Source organism: Electrophorus electricus, chromosome 9, assembly GCF_041902795.1.
Source record: "Electrophorus electricus isolate QZ-2024a chromosome 9, ASM4190279v1, whole genome shotgun sequence".
Taxonomy (NCBI): domain Eukaryota; kingdom Metazoa; phylum Chordata; class Actinopteri; order Gymnotiformes; family Gymnotidae; genus Electrophorus; species Electrophorus electricus.
The window spans coordinates 26,983,554-26,996,706 of NC_137505.1; positions in this window are offsets into that span (position 1 = coordinate 26,983,554).

Consider the following 13,153-nt stretch of genomic DNA (forward strand, 5'->3'; position numbering starts at 1 on the left):
AATTTTATCCACAAATTCTTATACATTTATACATGTTTATCTCTCTCTTTGTGTGTGTGTGTGTCTGTGTGTGTGTGTGTGTGGTTCTGTGTCACTAGTGGGGCCTGTGGCCCGATTGGAGTGTTTGCGGTGTGAGAAGGAGGAGTTGGAGAACAGTTTGTTGGAGCAGCTGAAGGAGTTGAGGTTGCAGAAGCAGAAGGAGCTGCAGGTTCTTCAGGAGATGCTGAAACACAAGCAGCAGGAGGAGACAGAGCTCCTGCAGAAACAGCAGGAGGAGGAGGAGCATAACAGGTCCCTCAAGGGTAAGTACTATGGAAATGCAATAATACTAACATAACTAATAATGAATGTTAGCCTTTAGGCTCCAATAAAAGTGATACTAATATATGTATAGTACTATATATATTATATTTTATATATTCAGTAGTAATTATGTAGTATATACAATCTGTGTTATATCCAGCAGTAATGATACTTGCTCTGGCAGATATGAAAATGGCCTGTGAACAGGAGAAGAAATCTCTGGAGGAAGAACTTGAGAAGCTCAGACTGTCACTGCAGGTAGAGATCCCTTATAGTGTCAGTACACATCCACCAGTACCTCCACCTTTCACTTATAACGTCAGTACACATTCAGTACACATTCCCACCTTTCCATTGTACTGGCTGTAGTGATGATTCGTGTGTGTGTTATACCAGCCCATAGAGGAGGACATTATGAGTCTGAAAGTGGCGCTGGAGATGAAGAACCAGGAGATCAAAGATCAGCACGATCTTTTGGTCAAACTATATACTCTGTATGTATACTATATACTCTGTATGTAGTACCTGGTTTAACACTATATCCTCTGTATATATACTATATACTGTTTATGTAGTACCTGGTTTAACACTATACCCTCAGCTTACTCTAGTCTGCAGATGTGAAGAAATTTAAACAGAATGTGTATCTGTGTATATGTGCGCACCTGTATGTGTCTGGTTGTAGTATTATTTAAAGGGTCAAACTGCGTGAAGTGTGCCCAGGCCCAGAGCTACTTTGATGGGCATGATTCTGTGACCTCTTGGGCCTTGAAATGTGGTGCTTTGAATGATTTAAAGAGTGAAACGGTCTGAAGTGTGCCCACGTTTAAAGCAACCTTGCTGGGCATGACTGTGTGACCTCTTGGGCCAGGAAGTCTGTTTCTAGTTTTATTTAAACGGTCAAACTGCGTGAAGTGTGCCCAGGCCCAGAGCTACTTTGCTGGGCATGACTGTGTGACCTCTTGGGCCTGGAAGTCTGGTTGTAGTATGATTTTAAAGGGTCAAATGGTCTCCATTGTGTGTCCAGGTTTAAGGCTACTTTGCTGGGCATGTGATTTGGACCCATCGGGTACGGAAGCCTTTCCGTCACGTGCTCGTTTTCCACGCCTTCAGCGCAGGTAGCCTGCGAATTTAAAACCGACGTGCATTTTATTCTTTTCCCCTTTTATCCCTTCATATCTCTCCGCTACCTTGGAGAAGAGAGACGCACGCGGGTAAATAAAATGTAAATATCTGTATAATATGTAAATAAAAGGAAGAAGTGGTTGTGTAGTGTAGTCGTTTGATTATAAATAATCTCATAATAATTTTATCCACAAATTCTTATACATTTATACATGTTTATCTCTCTCTGAGTGTGTGTGTGTGTGTGTGTGTGTGTGTGTGTGTGTGTGTGGTTCTGTGTCACTAGTGGGGCCTGTGGCCCGATTGGATTGTTTGCGGTGTGAGAAGGAGGAGTTGGAGAACAATTTGTTGGAGCAGCTGAAGGAGTTGAGGTTGCAGAAGCAGAAGGAGCTGCAGGTTCTTCAGGAGATGCTGAAACACAAGCAGCAGGAGGAGACAGAGCTCCTGCAGAAACAGCAGGAGGAGGAGGAGCATAACAGGTCCATCAAGAGTAAGTACTATGGAAATGCAATAATACTAACATAATAATGAATGTTAGCCTTTAGGCTCCAATAAAAGTGATACTAATATATGTATAGTACTCTATTTATATTATATTTTATATATTCAGTAGTAATTATGTAGTATATACAATCTGTGTTATATCCAGCAGTAATGATACTTGTTCTGGCAGATATGAAAATGGCCTGTGAACAGGAGAAGAAATCTCTGGAGGAAGAACTTGAGAAGCTCAGACTGTCACTGCAGGTAGAGATCCCTTATAGTGTCAGTACACATCCACCAGTACCTCCACCTTTCACTTATAACGTCAGTACACATTCAGTACACATTCCCACCTTTCCATTGTACTGGCTGTAGTGATGATTCGTGTGCGTGGGTTATACCAGCCCATAGAGGAGGACATTATGAGTCTGAAAGTGGCGCTGGAGATGAAGAACCAGGAGATCAAAGATCAGCACGATCTTTTGGTCAAACTATATACTCTGTATGTATACTATATACTCTGTATGTAGTACCTGGTTTAACACTATATCCTCTGTATATATACTATATACTGTTTATGTAGTACCTGGTTTAACACTATACCCTCAGCTTACTCTAGTCTGCAGATGTGAAGAAATTAAACAGAATGTGTATCTGTGTATATGTGCGCACCTGTATGTGTCTGGTTGTAGTATTATTTAAAGGGTCAAACTGCGTGAAGTGTGCCCAGGCCCAGAGCTACTTTGATGGGCATGATTCTGTGACCTCTTGGGCCTTGAAATGTGGTGCTTTGAATGATTTAAAGAGTGAAACGGTCTGAAGTGTGCCCACGTTTAAAGCAACCTTGCTGGGCATGACTGTGTGACCTCTTGGGCCAGGAAGTCTGTTTCTAGTTTTATTTAAATGGTCAAACTGCGTAAAGTGTGCCCAGGCCCAGAGCTACTTTGCTGGGCATGGCTGTGTGACCTCTTGGGCCTGGAAGTCTGCTTGTAGTATGATTTTAAAGGGTCAAATGGTCTCCATTGTGTATCCAGGTTTAAGTCTACTTTGCTGGGCATGTGATTTGGACCCATCGGGTACGGAAGCCTTTCCGTCACGTGCTCGTTTTCCACGCCTTCAGCGCAGGTAGCCTGCGAATTTAAAACCGACGTGCATTTTATTCTTTTCCCCTTTTATCCTTTCATATCTCTACGCTACCTTGGAGAAGAGAGACGCACGCGGGTAAATAAAATGTAAATATCTCTAAATATCTGTATAATATGTAAATAAAAGGAAGATGTGGTTGTGTAGTGTAGTCGTTTGATTATAAATAATCTCATAATAATTTTATCCACAAATTCTTATACATTTATACATGTTTATCTCTCTCTGTGTGTGTGTGTGTATGTGTGTGTGTGTGTGTGTGTGTGTCTGTGTCTGTGTGTGTGTGTGTGGTTCTGTGTCACTAGTGGGGCCTGTGGCCCGATTGGAGTGTTTGCGGTGTGAGAAGGAGGAGTTGGAGAACAGTTTGTTGGAGCAGCTGAAGGAGTTGAGGTTGCAGAAGCAGAAGGAGCTGCAGGTTCTTCAGGAGATGCTGAAACACAAGCAGCAGGAGGAGACAGAGCTCCTGCAGAAACAGCAGGAGGAGGAGGAGCATAACAGGTCCATCAAGAGTAAGTACTATGGAAATGCAATAATACTAACATAACTAATAATGAATGCTAGCCTTTAGGCTCCAATAAAAGTGATACTAATATATGTATAGTACTATATATATTATATTTTATATATTCAGTAGTAATTATGTAGTATATACAATCTATGTTATATCCAGCAGTAATGATACTTGCTCTGGTAGATATGAAAATGGCCTGTGAACAGGAGAAGAAATCTCTGGAGGAAGAACTTGAGAAGCTCAGACTGTCACTGCAGGTAGAGATCCCTTATAGTGTCAGTACACATCCACCAGTACCTCCACCTTTCACTTATAACGTCAGTACACATGCAGTACACATTCCCACCTTTCCATTGTACTGGCTGTAGTGATGATTCGTGTGTGTGTTATACCAGCCCATAGAGGAGGACATTATGAGTCTGAAAGTGGCGCTGGAGATGAAGAACCAGGAGATCAAAGATCAGCACGATCTTTTGGTCAAACTATATACTCTGTATGTATACTATATACTCTGTATGTAGTACCTGGTTTAACACTATATCCTCTGTATATATACTATATACTGTTTATGTAGTACCTGGTTTAACACTATAACCTCAGCTTACTCTAGTCTGCAGATGTGAAGAAATTAAACAGAATGTGTATCTGTGTATATGTGCGCACCTGTATGCGTCTGGTTGTAGTATTATTTAAAGGGTCAAACTGCGTGAAGTGTGCCCAGGCCCAGAGCTACTTTGATGGGCATGATTCTGTGACCTCTTGGGCCTTGAAATGTGGTGCTTTGAATGATTTAAAGAGTGAAACGGTCTGAAGTGTGCCCACGTTTAAAGTAACCTTGCTGGGCATGACTGTGTGACCTCTTGGGCCAGGAAGTCTGTTTCTAGTTTTATTTAAACGGTCAAACTGCGTGAAGTGTGCCCAGGCCCAGAGCTACTTTGCTGGGCATGACTGTGTGACCTCTTGGGCCTGGAAGTCTGGTTGTAGTATGATTTTAAAGGGTCAAATGGTCTCCATTGTGTGTCCAGGTTTAAGGCTACTTTGCTGGGCATGTGATTTGGACCCATCGGGTACGGAAGCCTTTCCGTCACGTGCTCGTTTTCCACGCCTTCAGCGCAGGTAGCCTGCGAATTTAAAACCGACGTGCATTTTATTCTTTTCCCCTTTTATCCCTTCATATCTCTCCGCTACCTTGGAGAAGAGAGACGCACGCGGGTAAATAAAATGTAAATATCTGTATAATATGTAAATAAAAGGAAGAAGTGGTTGTGTAGTGTAGTCGTTTGATTATAAATAATCTCATAATAATTTTATCCACAAATTCTTATACATTTATACATGTTTATCTCTCTCTGTGTGTGTGTGTGTGTGTGTGTGTGTGTGTGTGGTTCTGTGTCACTAGTGGGGCCTGTGGCCCGATTGGATTGTTTGCGGTGTGAGAAGGAGGAGTTGGAGAACAATTTGTTGGAGCAGCTGAAGGAGTTGAGGTTGCAGAAGCAGAAGGAGCTGCAGGTTCTTCAGGAGATGCTGAAACACAAGCAGCAGGAGGAGACAGAGCTCCTGCAGAAACAGCAGGAGGAGGAGGAGCATAACAGGTCCATCAAGAGTAAGTACTATGGAAATGCAATAATACTAACATAATAATGAATGTTAGCCTTTAGGCTCCAATAAAAGTGATACTAATATATGTATAGTACTCTATTTATATTATATTTTATATATTCAGTAGTAATTATGTAGTATATACAATCTGTGTTATATCCAGCAGTAATGATACTTGTTCTGGCAGATATGAAAATGGCCTGTGAACAGGAGAAGAAATCTCTGGAGGAAGAACTTGAGAAGCTCAGACTGTCACTGCAGGTAGAGATCCCTTATAGTGTCAGTACACATCCACCAGTACCTCCACCTTTCACTTATAACGTCAGTACACATTCAGTACACATTCCCACCTTTCCATTGTACTGGCTGTAGTGATGATTCGTGTGCGTGGGTTATACCAGCCCATAGAGGAGGACATTATGAGTCTGAAAGTGGCGCTGGAGATGAAGAACCAGGAGATCAAAGATCAGCACGATCTTTTGGTCAAACTATATACTCTGTATGTATACTATATACTCTGTATGTAGTACCTGGTTTAACACTATATCCTCTGTATATATACTATATACTGTTTATGTAGTACCTGGTTTAACACTATACCCTCAGCTTACTCTAGTCTGCAGATGTGAAGAAATTAAACAGAATGTGTATCTGTGTATATGTGCGCACCTGTATGTGTCTGGTTGTAGTATTATTTAAAGGGTCAAACTGCGTGAAGTGTGCCCAGGCCCAGAGCTACTTTGATGGGCATGATTCTGTGACCTCTTGGGCCTTGAAATGTGGTGCTTTGAATGATTTAAAGAGTGAAACGGTCTGAAGTGTGCCCACGTTTAAAGCAACCTTGCTGGGCATGACTGTGTGACCTCTTGGGCCAGGAAGTCTGATCCTAGTTTTATTTAAACGGTCAAACTGCGTAAAGTGTGCCCAGGCCCAGAGCTACTTTGCTGGGCATGGCTGTGTGACCTCTTGGGCCTGGAAGTCTGCTTGTAGTATGATTTTAAAGGGTCAAATGGTCTCCATTGTGTATCCAGGTTTAAGTCTACTTTGCTGGGCATGTGATTTGGACCCATCGGGTACGGAAGCCTTTCCGTCACGTGCTCGTTTTCCACGCCTTCAGCGCAGGTAGCCTGCGAATTTAAAACCGACGTGCATTTTATTCTTTTCCCCTTTTATCCTTTCATATCTCTACGCTACCTTGGAGAAGAGAGACGCACGCGGGTAAATAAAATGTAAATATCTCTAAATATCTGTATAATATGTAAATAAAAGGAAGATGTGGTTGTGTAGTGTAGTCGTTTGATTATAAATAATCTCATAATAATTTTATCCACAAATTCTTATACATTTATACATGTTTATCTCTCTCTGTGTGTGTGTGTATGTGTGTGTGTGTGTGTGTGTGTCTGTGTCTGTGTGTGTGTGTGTGGTTCTGTGTCACTAGTGGGGCCTGTGGCCCGATTGGAGTGTTTGCGGTGTGAGAAGGAGGAGTTGGAGAACAGTTTGTTGGAGCAGCTGAAGGAGTTGAGGTTGCAGAAGCAGAAGGAGCTGCAGGTTCTTCAGGAGATGCTGAAACACAAGCAGCAGGAGGAGACAGAGCTCCTGCAGAAACAGCAGGAGGAGGAGGAGCATAACAGGTCCATCAAGAGTAAGTACTATGGAAATGCAATAATACTAACATAACTAATAATGAATGCTAGCCTTTAGGCTCCAATAAAAGTGATACTAATATATGTATAGTACTATATATATTATATTTTATATATTCAGTAGTAATTATGTAGTATATACAATCTATGTTATATCCAGCAGTAATGATACTTGCTCTGGCAGATATGAAAATGGCCTGTGAACAGGAGAAGAAATCTCTGGAGGAAGAACTTGAGAAGCTCAGACTGTCATTGCAGGTAGAGATCCCTTATAGTGTCAGTACACATCCACCAGTACCTCCACCTTTCACTTATAACGTCAGTACACATTCAGTACACATTCCCACCTTTCCATTGTACTGGCTGTAGTGATGATTCGTGTGTGTGGGTTATACCAGCCCATAGAGGAGGACATTATGAGTCTGAAAGTGGCGCTGGAGATGAAGAACCAGGAGATCAAAGATCAGCACGATCTTTTGGTCAAACTATATACTCTGTATGTATACTATATACTCTGTATGTAGTACCTGGTTTAACACTATATCCTCTGTATATATACTATATACTGTTTATGTAGTACCTGGTTTAACACTATACCCTCAGCTTACTCTAGTCTGCAGATGTGAAGAAATTAAACAGAATGTGTATCTGTGTATATGTGTGCACCTGTATGTGTCTGGTTGTAGTATTATTTAAAGGGTCAAACTGCATGATGTGTGCCCAGGCCCAGAGCTACTTTGCTGTGCATGACTGTGTGACCTCTTGGCCCTGGAAGTCTGGTGGTAGTAGTAGTATGATTTAAAGGCACAAAGTGATTGAAGTGTGCCCAGGCCCAGAGCTACTTTGCTGGGCATGACTGTGTGACCTCTTGGGCCAGGAAGTCTGTTTCTAGTTTTATTTAAACGGTCAAACTGTGTGAAGTGTGCCCAGGCCCAGAGCTACTTTGCTGGGCATGACTGTGTGACCTCTTGGGCCTGGAAGTCTGGTTGTAGTATAATTTTAAAGGGTCAAATGGTCTCCATTGTGTGTCCAGGTTTAAGGCTACTTTGCTGGGCATGTGATTTGGACCCATCGGGTACGGAAGCCTTTCGGTCACGTGCTCGTTTTCCACGCCTTCAGCGCAGGTAGCCTGCGAATTTAAAACCGACGTGCATTTTATTCTTTTCCCCTTTTATCCTTTCATATCTCTCCGCTACCTTGGAGAAGAGAGACGCACGCGGGTAAATAAAATGTAAATATCTGTAAATATCTGTATAATATGTAAATAAAAGGAAGAAGTGGTTGTGTAGTGTAGTCGTTTGATTATAAATAATCTCATAATAATTTTATCCACAAATTCTCTATTTTATCGTTTTTTCCTGATCAATAATAGAAGAAAAGAAAAAAAAAGATGAACAGCACCCTCTAGCGATGAACCTCAATTATTTCAAGATATCTGTAAAACATGGCTAGGTTAAGTCGGCGTTAGAACAAAAAATGCTCAGATTAACTTGTGTCTCATGGCACGCAGCTGAGTTTAAAATTAAACACAATGAAATCAAATTAAATTGACCCAGCTGCAACAGGCTCAGCAACCACATTTAATTTCACTGATTGGTCAGTTAGCCAGGCTATACAAAACAGGCTATTGTTAGAAATTCTGCACATGTGCTTCGCTTAGCTTCACATCTCACACTGCTTATAATTATAAGATAACGTATCCACGTTCGTAATAACGTGGTGAAATCTGCCAAAAATGGTGAGACTGGGCATAATAAGTAATAAGACAATCTGAGCACTTAGTCCACATATTTCTAAATGAGAAGAAAAAGTTCCTCCAAACAATATAAGGCACACAATTCTATATGGGAAAACAGTTACAGTTGTCATTAAGAGAAGCACTACTCATTACACAGATGTCAATAACCGTCCTAATATTAATAGTTCAACAGTCTTCCTCTGTCTATTATACGCACTGTACACATGTTAAATATCTGCCTTGAAATGACAATGAAATGACTTCCGGGCGCACTGAAAATTGTTATATACACACAGACACCCCCATACCAACATAAGCATAGTGCAACTCTTTGTTTACGCACCAGAGATTGAGTGGGCAAGTGCGTGTATATGCGAGTTTAAATTATTATACACAAATGTAAGTAGTAGGCTATTTATGTGAAAATGTTTCATATGTATGTACAAGTAGTGTTTCCCTGATTTCTCCCTAAATGGCCCCTCATAGTTCAGCAGTAATGAGGCTAGTTAGATTTTGCTCAGAATTAAGTACACTTTGGGATGTTATACGTATCACAGTCTCCGGTGAGCCGTACATGGTTGATCAATCCAGGTTGAGGTAGAGTCACTGCATTAATGACACGTCTGTTTGCATTGCCAGTTGTTGCTGTGGCAGCAATGAAATTAGGAAATTCAAAGAAAAACAACTCATCTACGCTCTTGGAACTTTAGAACCCCATATGTCCTGTGGCCCGATGTCACACGTGAGGGGAATCCCATGAACACCTTTACAGATCAGTCTGTGGAAAGACACTGAAGAGGACAGAGGAAAAATGAGGCGTTTCTGGAGCTGGTGTGCTGGACGCATCGAGGACGAATACACAGACACAAAGGATGTGGAGGGTAAATGTAAATATAATGCCACTCACACCTGCGGTTGCTGGTGCTGCCACTCATACCTGTGGTTAAAATTCCTTTTTTGTCTTTAGCGCTGCATTGTCGCCTCTATCTCCCAATAATTCATACTCGAGGCTTTAGAAATCTAAGTTTTTGGGGGGTATATGCCATTTCCTGTTATTTGTGCAGAATACACACACTTTCACTTTGGAATCCACAAAGTTTTATAAATGAGGTCCCTGAATAACATCAATCTATTTCTACACTATATGGCTTGCTAATTTCATATGTCTGTGTGTCTTTCTGTTTGTCTCTGTGTGTGTGTGTGTGTGTGTGTGTGTGTGTGTGTGTGTGTGTGTGTGTGTGTGTGTGTGTGTGTGTGTGTTATACCAGCCCATAGAGGAGGACATGAGTCTGAAAGTGGCTGGAGATAAAGAACCAGGAGATCAAAGATCAGCACGATCTTTTGGTAAAACTATATACTGTTTACATAGTACCTGGTTTAACATTATACCCTCAGCTTACTCTAGTCTGCAGATGTGAAGAAATTAAACAGAATGTGTATCTGTGTATATGTGCGCACCTGTATGTGTCTGGTTGTAGTATTATTTAAAGGGTCAAACTGCGTGAAGTGTGCCCAGGCCCAGAGCTACTTTGATGGGCATGACTGTGTGACCTCTTGGGCCAGGAAGTCTGTTTCTAGTTTTATTTAAACGGTCAAACTGCGTGAAGTGTGCCCAGGCCCAGAGCTACTTTGCTGGGCATGACTGTGTGACCTCTTGGGCCTGGAAGTCTGGTTGTAGTATGATTTTAAAGGGTCAAATGGTCTCCATTGTGTGTCCAGGTTTAAGGCTACTTTGCTGGGCATGACTGTGTGACCTCTTGGGCCAGGAAGTCTGTTTCTAGTTTTATTTAAACGGTCAAACTGCGTGAAGTGTGCCCAGGCCCAGAGCTACTTTGCTGGGCATGACTGTGTGACCTCTTGGGCCTGGAAGTCTGGTTGTAGTATGATTTTAAAGGGTCAAATGGTCTCCATTGTGTGTCCAGGTTTAAGGCTACTTTGCTGGGCATGACTGTGTGACCTCTTGGGCCAGGAAGTCTGTTTCTAGTTTTATTTAAACGCTCAAACTGCGTGAAGTGTGTATAGGCCCAGAGTTACTTTTCTGGGCATGACTGTGTGACCTCTTGGGCCTGGAGGTCTGGTGTTTCCATTATATAAAAGGTGAAATGGCCTGAAGTGTACACAGGCCCAGAGCTACTTTGATGGGCATGATTCTGTGACCTCCTGGGCTTTGAGTTCTGTTTCTAGTTTTGGTTAAAGGGTCAAATTGCATGGTCTGCCCAGGCCCATAGCGACTTTGCTGGGCATGACTCTGTGACCTCTTCGGCTTGGAAGTCTGGTTGTAGTATTATTTAAAGGCACAAAGTACATGAAGTGTGCCCTGGCCCAGCACTACTTTGCTGTGCATGACTGTGTGACCTCTTGTGCCTGGAAGTCTGGTTGTAGTATTATTTAAAGGGTCAAACTGCATGAAGTGTGCCCAGGCCCAGAGCTACTTTGCTGGGCATGACTGTGTGACCTCTTGTGCCTGGAAGTCTGGTTGTAGTATTATTTAAAGGGTCAAACTGCATGAAGTGTGCCCAGGCCCAGAGCTACTTTGCTGGGCATGATTCTGTGACCTCTTGGGCCTTGAAATCTGGTGCTTTGAACGATTTAAAGAGTGAAACGGTCTGAAGTGTGCCCACGTTTAAAGCAACCTTGCTGGGCATGACTGTGTGACCTCTTGTGCCTGGAAGTCTGGTTGTAGTATTATTTAAAGGGTCAAACTGTGCCCTGTAAACCGCACTGTGCCCTTCTGCGAAGAGCAAAGATGGTAAGGAAATCTCACAATTAATATCGTGATATGTCATCAGCTTGGCAAACGTCACATCCGGGTCAACCCAACACCATCTCAGCCTGCAGATGGCGTAAGTTTACACGACGGATTCTTTTATTCTCTTCAACGACAAAACTCAGGTCTATACACCAAAAATATGGCTGATTAAAATGCACGTAAATTAAATTTTGAGTCAATAAAATGCATATGAATTGACGTTTTGACTGATAAGTAGTTTTATTTGACTCAAGTTTAATCAACTTATCTTTCAACTTTATCCATTTTTATTACTTGCCTTATTTATCGTTTATTTGAAGTTTGCGGGCGCAACGTTCTGATTGACATTTTTGCGTCGAGAGGCGGAAGTAACGAAAATTGCTTGGGTTAAACCATGGATTGATTAATTAATGAATGTTATTGGATAAACAAGGCAACTAAAACAGTTACTAATGTTAAGTGATAAAAGAGTCCGGTAACACAAACGGCTTGAGTTAAACGTTAAATGACGTGACACAAAGTTATTCCAATTATTTAATTATATACCACTGTAGTATTTAGTTCACATGCATTTGTTGTTTACACCCTCATAGAAACTCCCTTGGTCATGAATGATCAAACTTGATATTTGATTTTTAAAAATATATCAAATCAAGACTGTTTTAATCCTATCACTTACATTTTCAATTCACAAGCATTTTTTCATGACCAGTTTATATTTTCATGGATTTTTATCAGCTTCGATTTCATCATTTAGAATTTGCTAGTTCCTCCACTCATGTGCCTGAAATGTTACTACATTAGTAGATTCATTCCTGTTTGAGGAATTCTGGCTTGTGTTTATTGTCTGTGGGCAGAAAGGCTTTCCTAGATGCCAACTGGCAAAATGTTCCAAGATTTCTAAGAAATTATTAAACTTCCCTGAAAAAAACACACACACAAAAAAACCAAATAAGTAAGCTGAGAGAACTAAAACGAAAGCTATAAATACAACTTGACAGTTTTCAGCAGCAGGCGAATTTGTACGGTTACTGAGCTGCTAGCTAGCTAGCGAGCTACCGGCTGCAAGGTTAACAGTGCAAAGTCAGTAGCTAGCTAGCTACAGTAGCTACTACTAGCTAGCTACTGACTTTGCACTGTTAAAAGTGCTTCCGGTAGCTAGCTAGCTACAGTAGCTACTACTAGCTAGCTACTGACTTTGCACTGTTAAAAGTGCTTCCGGTAGCTAGCTAGCTACAGTAGCTACTACTAGCTAGCTACTGACTTTGCACTGTTAAAAGTGCTTCCGGTAGCTAGCTAGCTAGCTAGGTAGCTTGGTAATGGCTTTGCACTGTTAACCGTGCAGCCGGTAACTAGCGGTATCTAGTGGTTTAAATGCTTGCGGTTTAAATGCTTGGTGGACATTTGATTGTATGGTTTACTGAGCTGATAGCTAGCTAGCTAGCTACGGTTACTGAGCTGAAAGCTAGCTAGCTACTTTACTGGGTATGATTCTGTGAGCTCCTGGGCTTGCAGGTCTGTTTCTAGTTTTGGTTAAAGGGTCAAACTGCGTGAAGTGTGCCCAGGCCCAGAGCTACTTTGCTGGGCATGACTGTGTGACCTCTTGGGCCTGGAAGTCTGGTTGTAGTATGATTTTAAAGGGTCAAATGGTCTCCATTGTGTGTCCAGGTTTAAGGCTACTTTGCTGGGCATGTGATTTGGACCCATCGGGTACGGAAGCCTGTCCGTTACGTGCTCGTTTTCCACGCCTTCAGCGCAGGTAGCCTGCGAATTTAAAACCGACGTGCATTTTATTCTTTTCCCCTTTTATCCTTTCATATCTCTCCACTACCTTGGAGAAGAGAGACGCACGCGGG